The sequence below is a fragment of the Somniosus microcephalus genome, chromosome 5 (assembly GCF_052327205.1).
Source record: "Somniosus microcephalus isolate GS21.2 chromosome 5, FLI_Smic_1.0, whole genome shotgun sequence".
NCBI classification, from domain to species: domain Eukaryota; kingdom Metazoa; phylum Chordata; class Chondrichthyes; order Squaliformes; family Somniosidae; genus Somniosus; species Somniosus microcephalus.
In genome coordinates, this window is record NC_140991.1 from 23364259 (window position 1) to 23388227 (window position 23969).

At 44.3% G+C, this 23969-nt stretch overlaps 1 protein-coding gene across 6 annotated transcripts in view; it reads left to right on the top strand.

Moving 5' to 3' along the window:
• Positions 1-23969, top strand: part of zbtb47b (zinc finger and BTB domain containing 47b) — a 295680-nt gene that overhangs the window by 141276 nt on the left and 130435 nt on the right. The window lies entirely within an intron of this gene.

Here is a 23969-nt window from a genome sequence, read left to right on the forward strand (position 1 = left end):
ATTAATCGTATGTTAAGTGCTTGACTTGTTTCAGAGACAAGTCTGCATATAAACGCAAGTCTTTGTTTCTTGACTATCTTTGTCCAAATTAAAATGGCACAGTTATTGCATTAAAAAGATAAAATTTGTCTGTACTTGTAGTGTAATCCCATTTACTTGCTCTGTCTCTTTATCCTTTAATATTTTTCTTCAAGTGTCTAATTCCCTCTTAATGTAATTGACTTGTTATCTGTTAGTTGTTTGGAAGCTCGTTATTTATTCTTTGTGAAGGGAGTGAAGAAATGTCACAAAGGCTTTCGCAACTTCAGAGAATTGACCCCTAAAAGGTTGTACTGGTCGACAAGTGCCCTGGAAAATGAGTTCTCTTGCCTGCCCCTGTTCTAGCTTAATTTTTCAGTCTGTGGATTTGCCTTGAACAAGAGTGGTGAGCATGTAGAAATCGCTACCATGTGGAGTGGGTGAGGTGACTAGCATAGATGCACTTAAGGTGAAGCTAGATAGGTACATGAGGGAGAAAGGAATAGAAAGTTATGTTGATGGAGTGAAATGGAGTTTGGCCAGCTTCTGTGCTGTAAAATTCAATGTAAAGACGCTGGTTATCTTTTTTGTGGAAAATGTGCAACTTTTGCGTGACCCATCATTGAATTCCCGGTTGGTGCATGAGTTAAGCACGCTTTTTTTTTGAAAAAAGAAGTTAAATGAAGCCCTCCTCTTCCACCTTTTCTCTTGGTAAGACCACACCTTGAGTATTGTGTGCAGTTTTGGTCGCCTTATCTGAGGAAGGATGTTCTTGCCATGGAGGGAGTTCAGCGAAGATTCACCAGACTGATACCTGGGATGGCAGGAATGACGTATGAGGAGAGATTGGGTCGATTGGGCTTGTACTCGCTGGAGTTTAGAAGAATGAGAGGGGATCTCATTGAAACTTATAAAATTCTAACAGGACTGGACAGACTAGATGCAGGAAGGATGTTCCCGATGGTCGGGGAGTCCAGAACCAGGGGTCACAGTCTAAGGATAAGGGGTAAGCCATTTAGGACTGAGATGAGGAATTTCTTCACCCAGAGAGTGGTGAACCTGTGGAATTCTCTACCACAGAAGGCAGTTGAGGCCAATTCATTAAATATATTCAAGAAGGAGTTGGATATATTTCTTAAGGCTAAAGGGATCAAGGGATATGGGGAGAAGGCAGGAACAGGGTACTGAATTTGAATGGTGGAGCAAGCTCGAGGGGCCGAATGGCCTACTCTTGCTCCTATCTTCTATGTTTCTATGCCCCAAGCCCCCTCCTGGAGTTTGACGCTAAACCGCTCGAAACAACAGGATGTACAGATGAGAGCAATCTGTGCCTGTACCGAGGAAAGGTAACCTTGTCGTCAGTAATTGACTGAGAGCAGCAAAGCCACTGCAGGCCTCTGCGGAGTAGAGTATGTAGGGGAGCAGTCAAGGTTAGCCACTGAAATTGCTGGTCGTGCAGTTTGAAAAGATGTCAGACAACGATTAGCCTTGGCTGTGCAGTATAAAGTGTGACGTTGCTTTTTGTTGAGTGAGCCCAAGATCAGCATTAATTAAAACCCAAAACGTTGGCGTTGTTAAAAATACCGATGAAGACGTGAAGAGTATCTTTTTATAGTATTTTCAGATCCGCTGACCACCTTTCCCCAGCCTGATTTTTAGCAGGAAAATTCAGTTGACTTGCAAAGAACGTTCTCTTAAAAGTGCCGTGAGGATGGTGAACTGAGTTAGTAAACTTGGTGCCTTGTAAAATGTACCTCACCTTTTTTTAAAGCTATACTTTTTTTTTCTGGGCCTTTCAGTTGATCTGATACTGAATTTTGGATTAAACTAGGAGATATCAACCTCGAAATGAAGAGTTGACGATAACTCACTCATCTGAAACTCTTTATCCGCTGTATAGTGGAGATGTTAATCCACTTAAAATAAATGTCCAATATAAAATGAACGCCATGTGAATGTGTTAGCATTCATACACGAATCTTGACTTCTGGGCTTTAGACTCAAATATTGTCTCCATTTAAAATAGTGTGATTTTTTTTGAAGCACTAAAAACATCAACCTACAGTGGCTAATATATTCCATTTATTCTCATTTTCAAAAGGAGTGCTTTCCTTTTTGGGAGAAAAATAACTGATAGGGTTAAGAGACCAAACTTTCATCCCATGTTAGTTGGCAGGCTTGCTGTCATCTGAAAGTAATTTAGTGGATAGATTAGATTTCTTGCCTGCACTGATAATTGGATGTTTTATGGCTATTTTCATGCGTGCATTTTTTTGGTATCACTTGCGCTATGTAGCAAGCCACACCTGGCATGTACTTGGGATTGGAAAAATGTGGCCTTTAACATGCCGTACCCGATCAAGGCTCGGAAGCATGGTATGTGTAACATGCCATACCTGGCATGTGTTCGGACTTGGAAAGTTCAGCTTCACTGAAGGAACAATCGTTTCCTGTGCATAAAATACTGCAGAAGATTCACTGAATACTTCCTTAAATAATGCACTCAAAAACCCCCCATGAGCTTGTAATTAGAATTATGCCTGAACATCCCAGAGAATGTGTCCTTTCCTCATCCGTTAGGTTTTTTTCCTGAAGACATTGACTGCACAGTTGCATCCCTGTACATTGCCCAAACAGGCATTGTTCTTGAGTGTCAGCAGGCTCTCCAGCTGTGAAGGACATTCTAGCTGAGCTCGAACTTTTCACCCAACAGCCACGTGTGCACTCCCAGCAGGGGTTGCTGACTTACAACCAGGAAAAAGAAGGGCTTGCATTTATATGGTGTCCTTTCATGACCTCAGGATGTCCCAAAGCATTACAGCCAATGAAATACTCTTGAAGTGTCGTTCAAATGTAAGAAAAGTGGCAGCACGGCAAGGTCCCACAAACAACAATGTAAAAAAAGATCAGAGAATTTTTTTTTTAGTGATGTTGCTTGAAGGATAAATATTGGCCAGGACACGGTGGAAGAACTCCCCATCTCCTCTTCGAAATAGTGCTGTGGGATCTTTTACGGAGCCTTATGGGTTTAGCATCTCATCTGAAAGACGGCACCTCCGACAGTGCCGCACTCCCTCAGCACTGCACTGGAGTGTCGGCCTAGATTTTGTGCTCAAGTCTCTGGAGTGGGACTTGAACCCACAACCTTTTGACTCAGAGATGAGGGTGCCACCGTGCCTTGGCTGACTTTTACTTTCCCTCATCTATTTGGATGAGATTCGTTAATTCAGCACAGAAGAGGGAACAGACCTGTTACTGTCGGGGATGAAACATCGCTGAAGGTAAGCATGCAGGTGCAGCAGGCGGACAAGAAGGCAAATGGTATGTTGGCCTTTGTAGCGAGAGGGTTCGAGTACAGGAACAAGAATGTCTTGCTGCAGTTGTACAGGGCCTTGGTGAGACCACACCTTGAGTATTGTGTGCAGTTTTGGTCACCTTATCTGAGGAAGGATGTTCTTGCCATGGAGGGAGTGCAGCGAAGATTCACCAGACTGATACCTGGGATGGCAGGAATGACGTATGAGGAGAGATTGGGTCGATTGGGCTTATACTCGCTGGAGTTTAGAAGAATGAGAGGGGATCTCATCGAAACTTATAAAATTCTAACAGGACTAGACAGACTAGATGCAGGAAGGATGTTCCCGATGGTCGGGGAGTCCAGAACCAGGGGTCACAGTCTAAGGATAAGGGGTAAGCCATTTAGGACAGAGATGAGGAGGAATTTTTTCACCCAGAGTGGTGAACCTGTGGAATTCTCTACCACAGAAGGCAGTAGAGGCCAATTCATTAAATATATTCAAGAAGGAGTTAGATATATTTCTTAAGGCTAAAGGGATCAAGGGATATGGGGAGAAGGCAGGGACAGGGTACTGAGTTTGGATGATCAGCCATGATCGCATTGAATGGCGGAGCAGGCTCGAGGGGCCGAATGGCCTACTCCTGCTCCTATCTTCTATGTTTCTATGTTTGTTGGGCCCTTGTGTTCTGTGGCTCGGGACAGTTACTTCATCTTTTTGAGCCCTTTTTATGTTTGCTTCATTCTGATGGGAGGAGGCAAAGCAGCCACTCCAGTTGAAAAATGCAAATTACTTGAGGATGTGGCTTACTTTATTATAGATTACACATCTTTTGATAATTTTCAAATTAATACTGGGACTCGGTCTTTGCAAATTCATTCTGCTATTTGACATTCGAAAAACCATTTCCTTTTTTAAAAACGTTATTAGATGACCACAGATCAAAAACCTTTTCCACAGTTCTTAATGTGACTTCAGTTGACATAAATCTTAGCAGTAGGGAGTATACCTGATAATCTTAAGTGAGTGTCCTGCCAAAAACTGGGTGACGGCCAAGGGCATTTCATTTGAACGTGCCCAGCTCAGTCTTCAGTGACAGAGTAGTCTAGAACACTAATACAAAAGCAAAATACTGCGGATGCTGAAAATCGGAAATAAAAACCGAAAATGCTGGAATACTCCGCAGGTCAGGCAGCATCTGTGGAGAGAGAAACAGGGTTAAAGTTTCAGGTCGCTGACCTTTCGTTCGCACTGGAAGAAGTTAGAGATTTAAGAGTTTTTGAGCAAGTACAGAGGGAAGGAAAGAACAAAAGGGGATGATGGTCTGAGAGGGTGGAGGGCAGCAGTGATTAAATGAGAAAAGGGGTGGTGGTGCAAGGCAAAAGGTGGTGGTGATGGAACAAGTAAAGAAACAAAAGATGGGCCGAGAGGCGATGCAAATGGCGACAGCAGAACCATTACCAGCACCTGCTGTCTGGAAAAATGGGAGCAGTGGTTCTGACCCATCTTTGTTTCATTACACGGTGGCATAGTGGTTAGCACTGTTGCCTCACAGCGCCAGGGACCCGGGTTCGAATCCGGCCTCGGGTGACTGTCTGTGTGGAGTTTGCACATTCTCCCCGTGTTTGCGTGGGTTTCCTCCGGGTGCTCCGGTTTCCTCCCACAGTCCAAAGATGTGCGGGTTAGGTTGATTGGCCATGATAAATTGACCCTTAGTGTTAGGGGGATTAAATACGTGGGGTTACGTGTTGGTGTAGGGGTTACGGGGATCGGGTGGGATATGTGTTGGTGCAGGCTCGATGGGCCGAAATGGCCTCTATCTGCACTGTGGGGTTTCTGTGATTCTGTGATTACCATCCCCTTTCACCTTGCACCATCATCCCTTTTGTCATTTAATCTCTCTTGCCTTCCACCCTATCGCAGACCTTCCCTTTTGTTCCTTCCCAATCCCTCTTTCCCTGCCTCTATTTGCTTAAAAGCAGTCACATCTCTAACATCTTCCAGTTCTGACAAAAGGTCATCGAACTGAAACTTTAACCTCGTTTCTCTCTCCACAGATGCTGCTTGGCCGGCTGAGTATTTCCAGCATTTTCTGGCTTCAGACTAGAACACTGCTGTATCTATTCTGTTTTTGGGTTTTTTTTTGCGCTCCGAATTGTGACCTTTCTGGGGAATAAAATGTTTTATTACATTGTAACCCCACTCGTCACATGCAATCCACTTGGGTCAGGTGAAACACAAGTTAGATGTAGAATGAAGCTCTCTGTACTTGTCCTGCACTATTATCACCAATCTGAGAGGAATTATAGAGAATTTACAGCACAGAAACAGGCCATTCAGTCCAACTGGTCCGTGCCGGTGTCTATTCTCCACACCAGCCTCCTCCCACCCTACGTCATCTCGCCCCATCGGCATATCCTTCCATTCCTTTCTCCCTCATGTACTTAGCTAGCTTCTCCTTAACGATTAACATCAACTGTGCTGCTGCAATGCTTTAATCTCTGACACTAGCCATTTTTGGTGCCTATAAGTAAGGATACCAGTTTAATGCTGACTCTGGCTGTGGATCGTACCCACGTTGATGGGATGAAAATCTGAGTCTTCTAGCTGTGAGCCCCCACGTGAGATGAGTTTAGGGTGCTCTTAACTAAGTTCTTGGCATAAAATAGAAAAACGTCCATAACTTGAAACTAAACTGGCTTATTCAAGAGACCTGAAGAGGCAGGTGTGGGTTTGCTTTTGTGGCTGTGATGCAGACAACTGAAAGGCCATATTTGAACCTTTTAAGTGTGTGGGCAGTATTGGCAGAATATGTGGGTGAGCTGTGGCGTGACGTTTAGGGCATTGTGATGGACTTCTTAGGGCTTTAAACTAAGCAGAAGGTTAGCAAAATGGCTAAAACCACATGACCATGTACTAATTAAAGTATAAATCTCTCTTTGTATTTTTTTTTAAAAGAAAGATTTGTTAGTATGGGATGTTGGTTTACATCTGGTGATCTCCCTTCAGCCAGCCATGTATTTGTGTGCCTCTCTTTCTCTCTCCTCCCTTTCCCTCTCCCTCTCTCTTCCCCCCCCCCCCCCCCTCTCCCTTATATACACACGTCAATTGTACCCTTGTCATATGAGATTAAACTGAAGGTTATAAGCAAGTTACCTGGAGCTGTTCACTTACACTTTCCACCAGCAGGCTGTAGAGCAGTATTGACACAAACACAGCCATCAAGTACAGTGTTCTATAACTTGGCTTGTGTGTCTAAACATTTATTGCCTATTTGAACAAAAAGTTGGAAATCAGTTCCAGTGCTGAATTACCTGCTCGGTGCGGGCAGCAGTTGTGATGCTACAATTGGTGCCTGGGCCAGTGAGGAGTAGAGATTGGCTGAGGTTCCTACTCCTTCAGTGTAGTACCGAGGTAGCGCTGCACGGTCGCGTCGTCTTTCAGATGAGACATTAAACCGAGGCCCCATCTGCCCTCTTGGGTGGATGTAAAAGATCCCGTGTCATTATTCAAAGAAGCACAGGAAAGTTCTTCTATGTATTGCCAATATTTATCCCACTTCCAACATCACAGATAGATTACCTGGTCACTTATTGCATTGCTGTTTAAGGTACCTCGCTGTGCACAAATTGCCTGCCTCATTTCCCTACATTGCAAACGTGACTACACCTCAAAAGGTACTTAATTGGCTGTTGTGCTTTGGGACGTCTTGAAAGTTGTGAAAGGGGCTATATAAATGCAAATTCTTTCTTGCTTTACTGATCGGTATCTAGTAGCCTCTGCTGAAAGTGGAGGTTAGTTAAGACATGATTGGGCTCGACTGTGATGCTCTCCACGGGTGAAAGCCTCTTGACTATTAACTGTCTATGGCTTGTACATGAGGATGTCCACTGGGATGGGCTAAGTGAGAGCTGTCGGTGCCTTTGGAACGGTATTCCAGCAGGAATTTCTGCCTTTGAGAGGAGGGAAGAAACTTGGAGGGGGGCAGAAAGGTTCCGAGTTCCTCAGGACTCCCGTCCCTCTGCTCTTTAGGTGAGCCACAAACCGTATCCACGTACTGACTTGTGACTTCAATAAGTTAAAGACTTTGTAAAATTTTAAACAAATATTAACGGACTTTTTATGTCAGACGTTAGGTATGCTCCTGAAAGCACGATGGTAAGTTAGTAAGTATAATTACTGACTGAAGTCTGTAACTATTGCATTAAATTGAACCATGCCAAGCACGCCTGAGCTCTTTGCCACTATTTTCATGCCTGCATACTTTCCTAAATATCTGTACTTGGTGCGCAAAAAAAGTCTGTCTGGAAAATGATTAAAATGCCCTGTTTGTTTTGCCTGTGACTTTTAAATTACTTTTGTATGATTTCCACTTCATCCTTTTGATGGCAGCTTTTGCAGGCTGACTTTTTTTTCCCTGAGTGTTGCTTATGTTTCTGGTTGAGATAAGTCTTGGAAGCAACGGCCACATAATGCCAACCTAACCCATTCAAATAAATGGCTTATTACTGCCCCCCCCCCCCCCCCCATTTTACTTTCCCTCCCTCCCCCTCAGCTAACCAGAATTTCAGGCAAGCTGTGAAAAGCTGTTTCTATGATTCTGTTACCATTACATTAGAAATAAATAATGGCCTGTATTTTGTGCTAAGAATAACGGTGAGGCTCTCACCGCCATTGTGGAGTAAATTGGACAGCGACTGCTGCCGTCTGCTCATGTGCAGTTAAACGCAGAAATATAGAAATATAGAAACATAGAAGATAGGAGCAGGAGTAGGCCATTACATCTAGTTCCCTCGTCCAGATCATTAATATATATTGTGAATAGCTGGGGTCCAAGGGCCGATCCCTGCGGTAACCCACTAGTCACTGCCTGCCAAGTAGTTGCTGTCCAAATTGCCCTGTTCCTGCACAAGCTGCGCCACCCCGGTACCTCGCCTATAGACTCAGCATTCAAACACACGAAAGGTGTGAAGTTGCGGTACTTACCCACTAGATATCCATTAAACAAGCCAGAAACATTTAGGGCTTGTCCATTCAAGTGTAAGTGAAATTTTAACGTTACGATAAGTCATAATTACTGCCAAACAACCTCTCTGACACTGAAAATTAACTTTTACAAGTGTGGAGCCTCATTCTTGCAGATTTTAATTATTGTTGGAGATTTTTAAAAAGTAACTTTTTCTTTCTGCCTCTTCTATCTCTTTCTTAATCCCATCTTTCTTTCCCTCTCTTTATTTCACTTTCTGTGCATGATTTTACATTGAATTAAGTATTCTAACTTGCACTTCCTGGTTTAGACTCTGCGTGTCTCAGTGAGGATTGTTCAATCGGATTTGGTTGAGGAGACGCGCTGTCCACACAGGTCGCAGATACCCTGTAGAGGGCGGCGCACTGCATCAGACTCCTGATAGAAACATACAAGATAGGAGCAGGAGTAGGCCATTCGGCCCCTCGAGCCTGCTCCGCCATTCAGTGCGATCATGATCGTCCAATTTCAGTACCCTGTCCCTGCCCTCTCCCCATACCCCTGGATCCCTTTAGCCTTAAGAAATATATCCAACTCCTTCTTGAATATATTTAATGAACTGGCCTCCACCGCCTTCTGTGGTAGAGTGTTCCACAGGTTCACCACTCTCTGGGTGAAGAAATTCCTCCTCATTTCTGTCCTAAGTGGCCTACCCCTTATCCTTAAACTGTGACCCCTGGTTCTGGACTCCCCCACCATCAGGGACATCCTTCCTGCATCTAGTCTGTCCAGTCCTGTCAGAATTTTATAAGTTTCAGTGAGATCCCCTCTCATTCTTCTGAACTCCAGCGAGTACAAGCCCAATCGACCCAATCTCTCCTCATATGTCATTCCTGCCATCCCAGGTATCAGTCTGGTGAATCTTCGCTGAACTCCTTCCATGGCAAGAACATCCTTCCTCAGATAAGGCGACCAAAACTGCACACAATACTCAAGATGTGGTCTCGCCAAGGCCCTGTACAACTGCAACAAGACATCCTTGTTCCTGTACTCGAATCCTCTCTCTACGAAGGCCAACATACCATTTGCCTTCTTAACCGCCTCCTGATGACCGTAAGTTACCGCTCAAAAGCTCACGAAAAGTCTGTGGACAGCTGTAAGCGTAACGAACGGCAAGTGCCGTTCGATCGTTGCTCACACAGAGTCTGGGCCAATGTATTGCGAAAATGTGAAAAGGCGCAAAGAGGTTTAGTTCGGTGCAACCATATCATGTCTTAACTTTGCATCAGTGCCCCGGAGCAAGGTCAGACTGAAGGGGGCGGGCCGATGACTTCCTGAAACTGTTAAGATTGCTCCAGTTTACTGAAAGACAACTTCTGGGTTCTGAAAGTTGTGGAGATGCTCAGTTAACAGCAGAATGCATCAAATAACTTTGTGTTGCTGCCTTGTTGCACAGTTATGTTTTGATGAATGTTTGGAGCTCGGTTTAGCGCCAGCGCCCTATCTAAAGCCAGCAGATTGGATTGTCTTCCCTAGATTATACAGCTGAGCTAACAAGGGCGCTGCACAAACAGAGAAAAAATAAGTCTGCCTTAGCTGACATACTTTCTTAAATAGTAGGAGGCTGAGGTAAAAGAAGTCGGCGATTTGAGGAATATATTTGCATACTGTGGTCAGAGCAGTAGTAGTCTGTGGTTTGCAAAGTAAATATTAGTAGTGTTCCACTGGGGTTTCAGCTGGCACTTTCAAAAGGTCCCACATAGTGAACTGTGAAATGTTTGTGCTCGTTCTGCCTCCTTTCCTTCCCCTTTGCATCTTTTCTTGCACAACATTTGAATTGAGATATTTGTGTGAAAACATTTGAAAGTCAAACCCACTTTACAAGATTTAAAGTATCGTGCATAACATTTCTGCAAACGAGAAAAATAGCTTCTGTACCAAATTGGATAATGTGGGTAGTAATGCTAAGGTCCGTTTCTCCTTACCCCCACTGGCAGTACGGTTCCGCAAGCACTAATACCTTGCCCAAGTGCCTGTCTCATCTGAAGCCTTGACGCTGAGCGTCGGTAGGCTGCTTGATTGTTGAACGATCAGCTTGAAGGAAACTAGTTGAATCTTGACAAAGGTGTGACGAGCTTGTCAGATGTTCTGTGCGCAGATGAGGTTTTCTGTAAACTGCAATATGACCATTTTGGCAAGTTTGGAGCACAACCCATTTGATCATTTCAGCAACTGAAACCCCATAACAAACACACATCTATAATTGCGGAAGCTTATCAGTGTATGACTGAACTTAAAGCAACGAGCATTAAAAGCCAATTAGAGAATACTGTTTTGCTCAAGGTTTTATATTTAAATCTGCTTAGTCATAGAGTCATAACGGCACAGAAAGAGGCCATTCGGCCCATCGAGTCCGTGTCAGCTCTCTGTAGAGCAATCCAGTCAGTCCCATTCCCCCGCTCTATCCCCGTGGCCCTGCAAGTTTATTTCCCTCAAGTGCCTATCCAGTCTCCCCTTGAAAGCATTGAGTGTCTCCGCTTCCACCACTTCCGTCGGCAGCGAGTTCCAGGTCCTCACCACTCGCTGTGTAAAAAAGTTTTTCCTCACGTCCCCCCTGTATCTCTTGCCCAAAACCTTAAATCTGTGTCCCCTAGTCCTTGTACCATCAACTAGTGGGAACAGCCTTTCCCCGTCTAGCCTATCCAAACCCGTCATAATCTTGTACACCTCTATCAAATCACCCCTCAACCTCCTTTGCTCTAATGAAAACAAATCCAGCTTCGCCAACCTGTCCTTGTAGCTAAGATCCCCCATCCCCGGAACCATTCTGGTAAATCTCCTCTGCACCCTCTCAAGGGCCTTCACATCCTTCCTAAAGTGTGGTGACCAGAACTGGACACAATACTCCAGTTGTGGCCTAACCAGCGCTTTATAAAGGTTCAGCATAACTTCTCTACTTTTGTACTCAATACCTCTATTTATGAAGCCCAAGATCCCATATGCTTTGCTAACCACTCTCTCAATATATCCTGCCACCTTCAGGGACTTATGCACATTAACTCCCAGGTCCCTCTGTCCCTGCACACTCTTTAAAACTGTGCCATTAAGTGTATATTGCCTCTCCCTGTTCCTTCTGCCAAAATGCATCACCTCGTACTTCTCTGTATTAAATTCTATCTGCCACTTGTCTGCCCATTCTGCTAGCCTTTCTATGTCCTGTTGCAGTCGATTGTTATCATCCTCACTGTTTGCCACACCCCCAAGTTTGGTGTCATTGGCAAATTTAGAAATTCTACTCCTGTATTCCAATATCCAGGTCAGTTTTAAGCAGTGGCCCCAGCACTGGCCCTTGGGGAACACCACTGTCTACCGTCCTCCAGTCTGAAACACAGCCATTTACCACAACTCGCTGTTTTCTGTCCTTAAGCCAATTCCTTATCCAAGCTGCCACTGACCCTAGTCCATGAGCCTCAATTTTGTTAACCAACCTTCTATGTGGCACTTTGTCAAACTCCTTCCGAAAATCCATGTAGACAACATCCATTGCATTCCCTTCATCAATCCTCTCTGTTACTTCATCAAAAAAATTCAATTAGATTAGTCAAACGCGATCTGCCTTTTACAAATCCGTGTTGGCTCTCCTTAATTAACTTAAACTTCCCCAAGTGCCTGTTAATTTTTTCCTTCATTATTGTTTCTAAAACTTTACCCACCACTGATGTTAAACTGACTGGCCTGTAGTTACTAGGATTGTCCTTACACCCTTTCTTGAACAATGGTGTCACATTTGCCACTTTCCAATCCTCAGGCACCTCCCCCGCATATAGGGAAGATTGGAAAATTATGGCAAGTCCTTCCGCTATCTCCTCCCCCAATTCCCTTTGCAACCTGGGATGCAAGCCATCTGGACCAGGCGACTTGCCCACTCTAAACATACCCAGCCTGTCTAGTACATCCTATCTATCAATTTTTCACCCCTTCCATTGCTTCTACCTTTTCCACTTCTACCGATATTTTGTCAGCATCCACCTCCTTAGTAAACACCGATACAAAGTACTCATTGAGTATTCTAGCCTTACCCTGCCCATCTAAGCATATATCACCTTCTTTGTCTCTAATAGGCCCCACCCCGCCTTTTACTACCTGCTTACTGTTTACATGCCGGTAGAAGATTTTTGGGCTCCCTTTTATGTTAACCGCCATTCTACTCTCATATTCTCTATTTGCCAATCTTATTTTCATCTTCACTTCCCCTCTCAACTTATTGTATTTGGTCTGGTTCTCCCTTGAAGAATTCACCCAACATGCATCATACACCTTTTTTTTTTGTTTCATCATCTTCTTTATCTCCCTCGTCATCCTTGTTGATTCATTACTTGTCCCATGACCATCCCCTTTGGTTCCCTTACCCTTCCCTCTTGTTGGAATGTACCTAGCCTGTACTTGGAACATCTCCTCCTTAAAGATCACCCATTGTTCCATTACAGTTTTTCCTGTCAGTCTTTGGTTCCATTTTACCCTGGCTAGATCCTTTCGCATCCCATTGAAGTTAGCCCTATTCCAGTTTAGAAGTTCCACTCTACATTGTTCCTTACTCCTCTCCATTGCTAATCTAAATCTTATGATACGATGATCACTTTTACCCAAGTGTTCTCCCACAGACACTTGGTCGACCTGGCCCACCTCATTCCCCAGCACCAGATCCAGCAATGCCTCCTTCCTAGTTGGGCCAAGAACATATGTGTTCAGGAGAATTTCCTTGACCAATTTCAGAAATTCCTCCCCCTCCTTTCCCTTTACCCTAGCATTATCCCAATTGATATTTGGGTAATTAAAGTCCCCCAATATCACCACTCTATAGCTCTTGCATATCTCTGCGATTTCCCTGCAGATTTGCTCCTCTACCTCCCTCTCACTATTTATTTGGAGGCCTATAGAATACCCCCAATAGTGTGATCATTCCCTTTTTGCTCCTCAACTCTAACCAAATAGATTCTGTCCTTGTTCCCTCAAGAACATCCTCCCTTTCCAACACTACAATGTCTTCCTTCATCAGCACTGCCACCCCACCTCCCTTTTTTCCTTCCCTATCTTTTCTGAACACCTTGAATATTAAGTGCCCAGTCCTCACCGTTTTTAAGGCACGTTTCTGTTATTGCCACAGCATCATATTGCCACGCGGCTAATTGTGCTCGTAGCTCACCAATCTTATTCACCACACTTTGTGTGTTTACGTACATGCATTCTAAACCCATTTTTGAATTTTTCATAGTCTTTCTTAGCCTGCTCCTATTGAATATGTTACTACTTCTGCCTCTAGTACCTGTACTACTTTCTTCTCCAGTACTATCCAACACACTCACTCTTTTATGCACCTTATTCCTTTTTTCTACTCCTATATGCTGGCGCCCACCCCCCTGCCAAGCTAGTTTAAACCCTCCCCAACAGCACTAACAAACCTTCCTGCGAGAATATTGATCCTGGCTCTGTTGAGGTGTAACCCGCCCAGCTTGTACAGGTCCCACCTTCCCCAGAAACGATCCCAATGCCTCAGGAATCTAAAGCCCTCCCTCCTGCACCATCTCTCCAGCCACGCATTCATCTGTTCTATCCTCCTCTTCCTGTACTCACTAGCACGTGGCACCGGGAGTAATCCGGATATTACTACCTTTTGAGGTCCTGCTTTTTAATCTCTCTCCTAGCTCCCTAAACTCTGCCTGCAGGACCTCATCCCTCATCCCTCTTTCTGCCTATGTCGTTGGTACCGATATGGACAACGACCTCTGGCTGTTCCCCCTCCCCCCCGCAGAGTGTCCTGCAGCCGTTCAGTGACATCCTTGACCCTGGCACCAGGGAGGCAACATACCATCCTGGAGTCACCTCTACAGCCACAGAAACTCCTGTCTGCTCCCTTAACTATCGAATCCCCTACCATTATTGCTCTTCCACTCTTTTTCCTCCCCTCCTGTGCAGCTGAACCACCCGTGGTGCCGTGGACTTGACTCTGGCTGCACTCCCCAGAGGAACCATCGTCCCCACCAATCCTCAGAACAGAATACTGGTTGGAGAGCGAGATGCACTCCGGGGACTCCTACACTACCTGCTTGGTCCTCCTCTTCTGTCTGGCGGTCACCCATTCCCTCTCTGCCTGCACATTTTGAAGCTGGGGGGTGACCACCTCTAGAAACGTGCTATCCACGTAACTCTCAGCCTCGCGGATGCACCGCAGTGACTCCAGCCGCCGCTCAAGCTCCGAAACCCGGAGCTCGAGTTGCTGTAGCTGGTGACACTTCCCGCACGTGGTCGCCCAGGCTACGCGAAGTGTCCAGGACTTCCCACATGGCACAGGATGTGCACTCCACGGGACTGAGCTGCCCTGCCATGTGGTAACGAGTTCCCCATTCTGACTGCTCTCTGGGTAAAGAAGCTTCTCCTGAATTCCTTATTGATCCGACACGTTCGCTTCAATGTGTTGCACTACCATGTCACGACTTGTTATTTATTGGCCTTCTATCATCTTTTTAACCTGCCCCCTCGCCCTCCTCGGGGCCGTGGGGAAGTGACTGGCCTCCACTCCACACCTGTTACACGGCATAGCTGACCTTGAGCCCATATCTCACCACTTTGGCAAAGCAACATGCTACACAACAATCACTAAGCTACCAGGCTGCCTTCACTCGGAACTGCCAGCTCTCCAGTCATACTGTTGCTCCTCCTGCTCTTAACGAACTTGTTAATCTGATAATTGCTGCGCCCTTCCCAGCATTTGTAGGAAGCTCATAAATTGCAGTGTGTTTGACGAGGGTGAGGGGGTGTAATATAGTTTGGCAATAAAACTCAAAAGTGTAGGTTTAGGATTTGGTCACTGGAACCTGATATTATTAGGGTATATTCACACTATTTCAACATTTGTGCTCCTGTTTCGGGTGTTAAGGGCAAACTGACTGCAGTGAAGCACATTAAAACCACCCTCCTCCAGGGAGTTTCACTACACTTTGCTCTTGTGTCCAGTTGGGCCTTGATTCCAGATTCAGACTGCCGTTGCACTATAAATGCTACAGTTGTAGTGTAAGTGCACCCTGAGAGTGCTGCTAATTTGCATTTGTCTTCAAGTTATTGGGAGCAGAGTTGACCATCCAGCAGCTTATTTATGCAAACTGCTTTCTTTGCTGGAGTTGAGAATTCCGTCCTGTTTGTAAATTTAATCGAAACATTGGCCCAGAAATTCGGGTCTCCACGGGTGAGTACGCACGGGGTACTCACCCGTAGGCCCAATGGAAGTGCCGGTTTTGTGCATGCACCGTGTATGTGCAGGAAACCGGCACTTCGATCCCCTGAACGAAGGGGTTCAGAGGTTCAACGCGTGCGCGGGAGAGGCTCCGCGTGCGCATCGAACTTTGTTTTTTGTGCAGGTTTTCCCGGGAGGGTAAGTCTCCAGAAGTTAGACATTTAAAAAGCAGGCGTAAGGCCTGTTTTTTTACAAGGTAAGTGGTGAATTAGTTAAAATTAAAAAACATTTTTTCCACAGGTTTATTATTTTTAAATACTTTAAAGCAAGGTAAGTTTATTTTTAGCCCCGTTAGAAAATAAAATAAATTTTCAAAAATTTAAATTATTGTTTAAAATAGTTATTTCATGTAATTTATAGTTTATTTAAAAAATGTGATTTGAAAAAAAATTTATTTGAAGATTTAGTGATGTTTTGGGGCCGTAGTATTTATAAGTCTTGACAGCTCTTCCTGTCAATCTTATGAATGGAGCATTCCGATTGGCTCCCCATGGCCCACGTGATCCCAGGGGATGCATCGAACTAACTGCGCCCCTGGGATACGCAAGCACTGCGCGCCGGCAGCTGGAGCAGGCCCCGGATCGGAATTCCACGGGGGCCCACAGCTCAACGGCCGGCGCGCAAGGTAAGTGCAGGTCGGGGGCGTGCACCCGCGGGAAGCCCCCGACCCGAATTTCTGGGCCAATATCTCTGGGAAAACTGATACGTATTCAGATCCACTTTGTTTTTTAACTGTGTGGTATTTATTACCCAAAAACACTTTTATTTATCTTGAACCTTTTGCTAATTCAAGGTATTATAAATTAGGATTGACAAAAGACCTGGAACTCCACAAATAATTTTATTTCTCCTTGTCTTTCCCTTCCACTCCCCTCGTCCCCATTCTATTTTCTGGGTGATTATCTCCCACCGCCTGTGTGCTGCCAAGTTGTGTACTACTCCCTGACTGAGAGGGAGATCTAATCCCAAGCTGGTGGGGTGGGGGTGAGGGTCTCCCAGTGGTACTGTGACCTTTTTATATTGCAACCTGGGTGTTGAGAGAGTGGGTTTAACTGTGCCATCTTATCCCGTTTACCATTTTAATATTCAGCTCATCCTGTGCGTTGACTCAATGGGCCAATCCCCATTTTGCACATGCCATGATATTTTGGCAAGTGCCTATTTCAAGGAAAAGTGACAGTCACTCATGTAAAGATCAAGACTGAGATATTGAAACCGGTTCCATAATCTTATGACCTGGAACGCGCTACCTGAAAGGGCGGTGGAAGCAGATTCAATAGTAACTTTCAAAAAAGGGGAATTGGATAAATACTTGAAAAGGAAACACTTGCAAGTCTATGGGGAAAGACCGCGGAGGGTGGAACTAATTGGGTGGCTCTTTCAGCCATGGCTCAGTTGGTAGCACCCTTGCCTCTGAGTCAGAAGGTCGTGGGTTCACTCCAAAGACTTGAGACTTGAGCACAAAAATCTAGGCTGACTTTCCAGTGCAGTACTCGGGGAGTGCGGCACCTCACTGTCGGAGGTGCCGTCTTTCGGATGAGACGTTAAACCGAGGCCTCGTCTGCTCTCGCAGGTGGACGTAAAAGATCCTGTGGCACTATTTTGAAGAGGAGCAGGGGAGTTATCCCCGGTGCCCTCAATCAACATCACTAAAACAGATTGGTCATTATAACATTGCTGTTTATGGGAGCTTGCTGTTTGCAAATTGGCTGCCGCGTTTCCTACATTATAACAGTAACTACACTTCAAAAGTACTTCATTGGGTGTAAAGCACTTTGAGATGTCCGGTAGTCGTGAAAGGCGCTATATAAATGCAAGTCTTTCTTTCAAAGAGCCAGCAGAGGCACGATGGGCCGCGTGCACGTACAGGAAACTTAGTGCTATCCGGCACCGATGGGACCGAGCTGTTGCCATCCCATCAAAACTGCCGGACAAACCAGCACTAATGTTGAAACATACGGAGATTTTGAGCTCCGTATCTGGCAACAAACCCTATTGCTTAGCAACAGCTTCTAAACAGTCGGCCGTACCTTGCAAGCGTCTCTGTAGCTTAGCAACAGCTTCAGCGAGACCTTGCAGAGCCTGACTGGTGGAAAAAAAAGCGACGAAAAGAAAAAAAAACCTAACGAAACGGCTCCTGATTTTTGCCGGTGGCTCGAGCATTCTGGACAGTTAACCTCCGGATAAACCAAAGTTTCCTGTATATCGTTACATCATCGCGTTGCACACTGAAGTCACCACCAATATGTGTTGCGGGCGCTAGACTAGAGTGTTTACTGGCTCCAGGAAGACCTAGTTTAAAAAAAAAAGCTTCTCCTGGCCTTAAAGGGGAAAAAAAACTGGCAGGTTTGGTTTAATGTGAGAATCACCTTTAAGGAGCTTTGCATTGGCTCATGGGAGGCTCATGGCAGTGGTGTTATGGAGTATATTTTGCCTCGGGCGAAATAGTTCACCTCTCTAGAAGGAGGAAGGACAAACCTCGCCATCTCTGCAATAACCAGGCTGAAATCGGGAGTCTGTTGGCTGCAGGATGGCGGCCCGTTTTTTAATGTACAGTGCTGTTGGAGGAGGACTCTGTCAATCGTGAAGGAGACGAGAAAGTAAATATCTTCTCGGATTACAATTTGCTAACCCAACAATGTTCCTCCTCTTGTAGTGAGACTGAAGTGGAGAAAAAAGTAAAAAAATGATTGAAAGATTGTGCTTCTAAAATTTGAATGTCTTTGCATACTTACCAGCTGCTGCCTTCTGATTGGGCTAACTCTATGATATCATCACTAACAAAATCACACGCTGTGCTTGGAAGATGGCCTCTTTCAGCGTGGAGCTGGATTGTTCATTAGGAATGGAAAATACGTAACTACAGGAAACTTTCTGATATCCGGCACCGACAGGACCAAGCTGGTGCCGTACCATCAAAACTGCCGTATAAACCAGCGCTAATGTTAAAACATACGGAGCTTTTCAGCTCCGTGTGAATCAACAAACCCTGTTGCTTAGCAACAGCTTCAAAACAGTTGGCCGCAGCTTAAAAGCGTCTCTGTAGCTAAGCAACAGCTTCAGCTAGACCTTGCAGAGCCTGACTGGGGGGGGGGGAAAAAAAAAGCAACGAGAAGTAAAAAAAACTTATAGGAAACGGCTCCTGAATTTTGCCGGTAGATAGAGCATTCCGGACATTTAACCTCCGGTTAAACGAAAGTTTCCTGTATATTTAAAACATTGGTTTAGTGATGTGTTCCTCAGTTTTTGAGTGCTTTACTTTTTTTTTAATATAAAGTTTACATTTGACGCCGAAGTGCTAGTGCTCAAACTACAGATTAATTTAGAATGGCTGAAGTTACATTTCGCTAATGTTAACGACTTCACTAGTTAAAATGTTTGTTAAAGCTAACGTCTAATTATCTTTCAAAAGGGAATTGAATAAGTATCTGAAGGAAAACATTTTGCAGGGCTACGGGGAAAGGGCGGGGGGAGTGCGACTAGCTGGAGTGTTCTTGCAGAGAGCCGGCACGGGCTCGACGGGCCGAATGGCAGCCTCCTGTGCTGTAACCATTCTATGATTCTATAATTCTGACCATTGGCTAAGCAATGACTTAACAATTTTTGTTTGCGTGGAGCTAGACTGATCACTGAACTTTTTAAGTATATATTAATTCTGGTCCCTGCTGTTGTTGAGTGGGGGGAATACAGACCCTAGTTTAAAAAAAATATTTAGGAAAGGGTAGCATAAGAAGTGGATGTTAAATTGTGAGAGATGCGTGTCTTTGTTATACTTTTGCACTAATCAATTCAAAAGCATTTAGAAGGGTAAATGAAATAATAAAACTGACAGCATTAATCATTCTGTTTATCGCACAGAACACTTTGGTGCCGTGCACAGATCTCTGAAATATGCAGGAGGAGTACAAACGTTTAACAAATCATCCTGATGACTGGTGGCAACTTGTGTAAATTAAATGACAAGAGCTTCCACCTCTCATATCTTGTGTCTGGCCACGTACTCCAATATCAGGACAGTGATGACCACCGTTCGAACCATCACTGCCCGAAATAGCCAGTGCACTTAATCGCACCTTCGGAATTGACTTCCGTGGTAATGACAAATGGTTAGCGGCATTTGTCCGATATAGGTGGTTGTCCGTGATGAGCATGCACTGTATAAATGGTGGGGACTGTAATACCACTTTAGCTAAAGTGCTTAACCCTTTATGCAGCTAGAATTTAAACTCGTGAGTCTTAAATCTATACGGTGCCATCCAACAGCGTAGTATGCTTGAAGATGGCAGGAGCCAGTGTATACAATGCAATTTGGTTAGCTGGGGTACTCGGGTGCTATTGTTGGGACGGGGATAAACTTGAAGTAATAATGGAAGGATTTGCCTTCCTTTTGGAATAAAGCATGGGTGAAGTGTGACTAAAACGTGAAGTTCTTTTTGAAGGAGTCTAGTCACCGTGCACCAACATTAGAACAACATCTTACGTTTATATAGCACCTTTAAATGTAGAAAAGTGCCCCAAGGCACTTCAGAGGCACAATCGGACAAAAATGGACAGCCGAGCCAAAAAAGATAGTTGCAGGGGTGACCAAAAGCTTGGTTAAAGAGGTTGGTTTGATGGAGAGTCTTAAAGGAGGAGCGTGAGGTGGATGCGAAGAGGTTTTGGGGTGGAAATGAGAGTGAGTGGCCTAGACGGTTGATGGCACGGCTGCCAGTGGTGTGGCACAGTAAGGTTGGAATGCACGAGGCTAGAGTCGGAGGAGTCTTGAGTTTGGTGGGGTGATGTAGGGCTGGCGGAGGTTACAGAGGTAGGGAAGGGCGAGGCTGTGAGGAGATTTGAATGAGAATTTTAAATTGGAGAGATTGAAGGACCAGGAGCCAGCGTAGGTCAGCGAGGACAGGAGTGATGGATGAGCGTGCTTGGTGCAACTTCGAACACGGGTAATAGAGTTTCGCATGAGCAGAAGTTTACAAAGCGTGGAGGATGGGAGGCCTGCCGGGAAAGCATTGGAATACTCTAGTTTGGAAGTAACAAAGGGATGAATGTGGGTTTCGGATTATATGACTTAAATGAAAGCCGTGCCGAACATGTTCTTTTCATTACATTTAATTATTACAATTTACATGATATGTGCCAGTTCTGAGCTTTTTGTGATTTTTTTTTCTTGTATACCTTGCTTCTCCCTTTTGCTTTTTGTCTTTTTTTTTCTTTCCTTTATAAATTTCTCCCTCTCGGCCCCCTCTCGCATTTATACAGACTCTTTCATGACCTCAGGACATCCAAAAACGCTTCACAGCCAATGAGATACTTTAGAAGTATGGTCACTGTTGTAATATAGGGAAATGCAGCAGCTAATTTGCAGGGTCGTACTAACAGCAGACATAAATGACCAGATAATCTGTTTTAGTAATGTTGGTTGAGGGATAAATATTGGCCAGAACACCGGGAGAACTTGTTTTTGTTCTTCTTCGAAAAGTGCTATGGAATCGTTTTTCGTCCACCTGCGAGGTCAGACGGGTCCTTGCTCGAACGTCTCGTCCGAAAGACAGCACCTCCAACAGTGCAGCATTCTCTCAGTACTACACTGGTGTTGGCCCAGATTAGGTGTTTATATTTCTGGAGTGGGACCTTAACCCACAAGCTTCCAACTGAGCCAAGGCTGACCCGCAAACATCTAGGTTTTACTTGGTTTTCCCATCTGCTTTAGTCTAGATTTTTTAAAAATGACTGCACTCTGACAGGTGTTGGTCACTCTTGCTTAGCCAACGCCCCAGTGAACAACAAATTGATTTTTAGACTGAAGCATAAATTCTTTTCTCTGAAGGCGTGTGTGTGTGTGTTTCAGCTACAAAGAGTCGTCGTTGTTGCAGATTTGCATTAGCAGCAACTTTTCCATTTCCTTTTTCTTACATATTTACAAAAAGGAAATGCTCATTTTTGTATGAGCTGTTGAACACTAAATGCATTCTTCCTCCAGGAATCTTTTCTCAAGTCCTTCAAAAGTGCAGACTGTCCAAAATCCAGTGTAAGTACTCCCTACACTGTGTCACCTTTTTATGGTGTGCATCCACTTCCCAGCTTTTCTGTTCCGAGTGGGTAATATATCAACCGTGAGCAGTAGAGAGATATGAATTTAGTGATGCACATTTGGAATCCCATGTAGTGTACGTTCAAACAGTCGACAAACATTTGACATTCCACTTCGGGTGTTGTCACTAGGATTTCAGTAAAGTATAATGGCAAGTGTGTGACGTTTTGCATACTATGCCCATTTTATTTGTGCTATTATCGGTTTTTGTCCTTTCAGCTTAGACTTTGTTTGAAGAACATTTTGAGCATTAAAAATCGCTGGGCTAATCTACTGGCAGTGGCACAACTTGAGGTGATAACATTTTAAGAGCAACAAGAAACCTACTGGCTCAAATACTGGCTGAACATTAAATTGTATTGGGTTAATTGTGATTCCCCCCTCATAGTGTATAGCCATTAATATGTTAAATAAGTCTAATTGCAACAACTGATGAGCAAGATTTGATGACCAAGAACGGTAGCAGCAACTGCTTAATATTTACTGTCGCACTGTATAACAGTTACCTACTGTTCTAACTAGCTACTGTGCCAATAACTGATGCTATAGTGCTCAGCGGTTAGTTTGTCTTGTATCCAATTTATAAAGTTCTGTTTCCAGCAGCAGATTGTTAATATGAATTATTCTGAAGCGAATTTCATGTTCCTTGGAAGCACAGAGCATCACTTTGCAAAGTGGTCACATTAGGCGTTAAGCAGTGAAGTATTTCACACTGGCTGTGTCTAGAACATGACGAGCTTCCATCTTAAATGATCTCATTGTCGACAATGTGTCCAGGGCTGCTTTCTGGCTCAGTGTTTGTAGGCTACCAAGTGAGGAGAGTAGCGCTGATCTAGTTCCAGGAGTTGAGAGGGAGCAAGTGGGTAAGGTAAGGATAGGGGGGACATCTAGGATACAGCAACCACAACATCATTGGGCCCAGTATAAAAAATGAGAGGGAACAGTCAAAGATAAAGGTAGTTGACTGGAAAAAAGGAAACGTCAAGATGATCAGGAAGGAACTAGCCCAGATAAATTGGAAAGAAACACTGACCGAAGAATGAACAAATTGGAAACTTACAACTCGGAGATGATTAGGGTACAGACTAGAGATAGCCCCACAAGAAGGAAAGAGCGCACAGCAAATCTCGAATTCCTTGGCTGAGTAGTAAATTTACACAAATCATTGGCTAAAATATTGTGTCCAGTTTTGGCCAGCCTTCTTTAGGAAAGAAGTCACGGTCATGAAGGGGGTGCAGAAAAGATTTGCTTAAATAATATTAGGGATTTGAGGCCTTAGTTATGAGGAAAGGCTACAGAAATTGGGGCTCTTTTCAGTAGAATAGAGATTTACTAGAGGTTTTCAAAATTATGAGAAGTAAACGGGCAAAAAACTATATCCGCTGCTCTAGTCAGCAACTAGAGGACATAAACTTAATCAAAGGAACAAACTGAGAGGTTAGGAGGATTTATTTTTGTTTTTACGCACGGGGATGTACGGATATAGAATCTCCTACTCGAAGTAGTAATTGGAAGCAGAATTGATGGCTTTTAAAAGTGAAGTGGATAAATATTGGGGAAAACTATAAATTTAAAAGGGTATGGGGAGAGGGCAGAGAAATAGGACGAAGTGGACAGCTTTTAGAGAGCTGGTACGATAAGTGGACAGAGTGGCCTCATTCTGTGTTGTAAAATGTTGTGTTCAGAGCATTCAGACAAGAGTAATACTGAGACACAGCTCCAAAATCAGTGAACTATATGGCTAGAGTTAAGAAATAATAGAGGTGCCATTACACTACTAGGTGTATTCTATAGACCACCAAATAGTGGGAAAGATATGGAGGAGCACATTTGCAGAGAAATTACGGAGAGGTGCAAGAACTAGAGTAATAATAATGGGGGACTTTAACTATCCTAATATAGGCTGGGATCATAATAGTGTTAAGGGCAGAGAAGGGGAGGAATTTCTGACGTGTGTTCAGGAGAACTTCCTTGATCAGTATGTTTCCGGCCCGACGAGGGAGGAGGCATTGCTGGATCTGGTTCTGGGGAATGAAGAACATTTTGAGCATTAAAAATCGCTGGGCTAATCTACTAGCAGTGGCACAACTTGAGGTGATAACATTTTAAGAGCAACAAGAAACCTACTGGCTCAAAAATACTGAGTGAAGTCAGCAGAGAGTGCTGTGAGTTTGGCTAAGTGTGAGAGTTCTTTAATTGTTATTTCTCTTTAAATCATTCTTGATAAGATTACTTAAGCAGTTTAAGTAAAGGGGAAAAGTTAAATATTTGGGATTCTGTTGGTTTAAGAAGAGTAAAACAAGGTTACACTGCAGT